We start from the raw sequence: 3,613 nt of genomic DNA on the forward strand, positions 1-3,613 counted from the left end.
ATTTAATAAAAATCAAATGAGATGGGCATTCAAATTTTAACAATCCATTAGAAACATGCTTGGAGAGGGTTCTACAAACCAAAAATAAAATAAAATAGAAAACAAGAAAATGCAAAGGAAAAGAATACGAATAAGTCTCTCCTCCATTACAATATTTAAACGAAATTATACTTGTTTCAGCACTGCACTTCCTTTTTTAGCTTATATAAAGTCATATCCTACCACAAATACATCCATAGTAAAATGTATTTCAACATCTTTTCTTCGTCCTCCAAGTCTCCATCTTCAACACTCGCTTTCTTTACCCTCTCACAATATTCTTTCTCTCATCAGTTCTTTGGGGTTCCTTTAGGGTTATTATTCCATTCATACATACATATTTTTGTTGCTGGTTTTGTAATATAAAAGCAGGTAAAAAGGGAGCTTTCTTCAGTCCACTCATGGGTGGCGAGATGGGATTTCAATTAGCTGCCGACTCATTCATCCATATACGGTGTTATAAAAAGGACGATATATCCCAGCAAATATATGCTCTGTAAATGAGTGAATGATGCGGGAGACAAATTGAATCTTAAACTTCCTATGCTTGGACTGAAGGGAGCTCCCTCTGCTCTTCTTTTATCCATTCTTTATTTCTTGTTCATGTCACAAAAAGGTTTCTCATTATTCATTAACTTTTTTTTTTTTTTTTCCTTTTTATGTCTGCTCATGCATGTTTCTTATTTATTTATAATTATAACGACAAAAAGTATTATGGTGCTGAGGTAATGTTGGAATAATGAACTTATTCTTTTGTTCTTTATCAACATTTTATATTTTAGACAAGAAAGCAGGGCTGATCTTGTTCTCACCAATTTTTATTTTATTTTGTTTACATATTTAGGTTACAATGGCTGGCTGGGGTTAATTACTGATAAACTGTTGGTTTTTACAAGTAGAGCGGGCAGCTTTCGAATCTTTGACATAAACAAGTTTTAGAGTTTATGATTGTGAAGGAGAAGTTGCAATTTATTGTTCAAAGCAACCTAAAATGGCAACCCATGGGAAAGGACAAAAACATCTTGGGTAGTGCTCTTGTACAGCCACAAGTTCCTAGAGAGATGTCTCTCCAGTTCATGTGTAATTACCTAAGATATCCATTTATTGTATATTCTGAATTTTAGTTCAATTTAATTAACTTTGTATTAGTTACATTGTAGGTTACACAAACATGATTGTATTATAATTGTATTTATGATTATACTTATAATTGTATTAATAAAACTCCTTGAAAAAACCCTAATTTAACATTAAAAAAAAGCAAATATTACTATAAAAATACTTTTTTATCTTTTAATAGTTTTAGATAAATCTTCAAATACCACAACTTAAACCTGCACTATAGAGAAAACCTACTCTCATTAAAAAATGACCTTTCCTTCTAACCAATATTCATTTTTATATATTTTTGGAGGAGAGGATCCTCTCTCCAGTGCTGAAAAAGCAATGAAGAGGTCAACTATCCAACTACAGTATGATAAATTTCATTTTCGTTCTACGTTATTAAAACAACATTAATAAAAAAGAATGTTCTACCTTCCTACTAAAAATAAAGAATAAAAGCAAAATAAACATGATGAAAAAGAGAGTTAGAATGAATGAATATGGGTGAAAAGTAAAAGATAGAGTAATTTATTTTAAAATATTATTCTTTCTTGAAAAATTGGGAGCCTTCCTTTATATATAAAAGTAGCTAAGGGTTTAATTGTGATTTATGTCTTATTGGGTTTACTTCTTCGTAGTAAGCCAAGTGGCAAATGCACTCTGTTTCATATTATTTCTGGCTCTTCTTTTCCCCAGATCAATCTCTCTCCACCACCCAACCAATCATGTGTGATTCATCTTTTAACTTAGCTACTTTTATATATGATCTTGTTGACTTGAAAAGAAAACAAACTCAGATGCACTATAACATATTCTTATCATTTAGCACTTATCTCTTTGACTGCAATTTTGAAATTGAAACCAATGTTTGCAGTAAAATGGTATATGAAAACTCAAAAACCAAACAAAAAAGAGTTGTTGTTATGTTCTGTTCTGTTCAACCTCCAGGATCAAAAACTGATTTCATGTCTTTTGTAGGATATACACAAGACATAAAGTACCCCCTCTAAGTGAGAGGTCAGTATAAACTAAAGGACATTAATGTGGAGCTGCTTCTCTCTTCAAAGGTAACTTACATTCTTATTTGTATAACTTTCAGGCTCTAACTTTGGATGAAATGTTGGAACATTAATTGTTGTGACATTGAATTGATTGTTGTGACAGTCAATGTACATATTCGAAATACTATCATATCTGATTTTATATTTTGATTTAGACAGTAAATGTAGATGTTTTGAGAATGATAAATGAATGATGAATTTTTTTTTTCCAACATAAGTAATTTCAAATATATAATGAATGATTTTTTTTTTTTTGTTAATTTTTATTCCGCTATTTGAGCCTTAGAAGCTAACCTGATATCATTTTTGGTTGAATACAATAGTTTGAGCTTAGAGCCTTTTTCTTGGTCACCCTTATTGTTTTGTTTGTTATTCCTCACCATTTGAGCTTAAATTTCCAACCTTATCCTTATTTGTTTTAGGTATTCATTGCTTAATGGACCTTCATTGCATAAATATTATGGGGTTAGGCAAATACATTAAAGGTGGAAGAGGTTTTTATTTTTTTTGTACTTCATGGTGAAATTTTCAGAAAAGCAAAAGAAAAAAAGAAAGAAAGAGAATAACAAGTAAAAAAGCACTTAGAGAAAAAAATTAAATATTGAAAAGAAAAGTGCTATTGAGTTTATTGTATTATTATTTTTTCATAATTCATAGTTAGATTATTCAATCTTCAATTCTTTCGTAAATTGTAATAATGTGTTGGAGATTTATTTAATATTACGTTTTACTTAGGATTTGTTCGGATAGTATAAAGTAATTAGATGCATTTTTTCTAATTATAAAGAATTATAATTTTTTTAGACATATTTGGTTGATAAAGTGTAATTATATCGTAATCTCATATGTAATATTTAATCGTATAAATTGAAATTACACAACTAAATAATTTATATTTTTAGAAAACTTATTTACTATAAAAAATTATTTGTACAATAAATAATATCTAAACGAGTAAAAAAATAAAATCAAATAATCATATGTAATATATTAGTCCAACAAAGAGTCCAAGAAAGTGGTTGATAATACAATTACTAGTAAAACTAACAAAAGAAAATAAACATCATATATAATTTTATATAATTTCTCTAGAATTCCATATTGTTGGGCTATTTCTTCTTCAACATTTAACATATACTTTGTTGCTCTTTGTCATCATATGTTGGCCGTTGGCCGAGTCTATCATCATCTAAATCTGAATTTGTATATGCTTCATTAAATTTATCACAACCTCATTTTATGTACTTTTCAATGGACCATCCCAATTCGACTAACAAACAAGGTTATGACAAATGCAATATGCTAGTACGATTCAATTATGTATTTTTATGTTATATTGAATTGATGTTGTTAATATGAAAATCTTTTATAAAATAACAAATACCCTTTCAACCACATTTCAAAGCTTT

At 28.7% G+C, this 3,613-nt stretch overlaps 1 long non-coding RNA gene across 1 annotated transcript; it reads left to right on the plus strand.

The window, feature by feature from the left end:
- The first annotated feature begins 241 nt into the window (after positions 1 to 241).
- LOC128296355 (uncharacterized) lies at positions 242 to 1,318 on the plus strand. Its single transcript, XR_008286947.1, has 2 exons — positions 242 to 655; positions 884 to 1,318. It is a non-coding gene; the product is annotated as an uncharacterized LOC128296355 (long non-coding RNA).
- The last annotated feature ends 2,295 nt before the right edge of the window (positions 1,319 to 3,613 follow it).

The sequence above is a fragment of the Gossypium arboreum genome, chromosome 1 (assembly GCF_025698485.1).
Source record: "Gossypium arboreum isolate Shixiya-1 chromosome 1, ASM2569848v2, whole genome shotgun sequence".
In the NCBI taxonomy this organism is placed as follows: Eukaryota; Viridiplantae; Streptophyta; class Magnoliopsida; order Malvales; family Malvaceae; genus Gossypium; species Gossypium arboreum.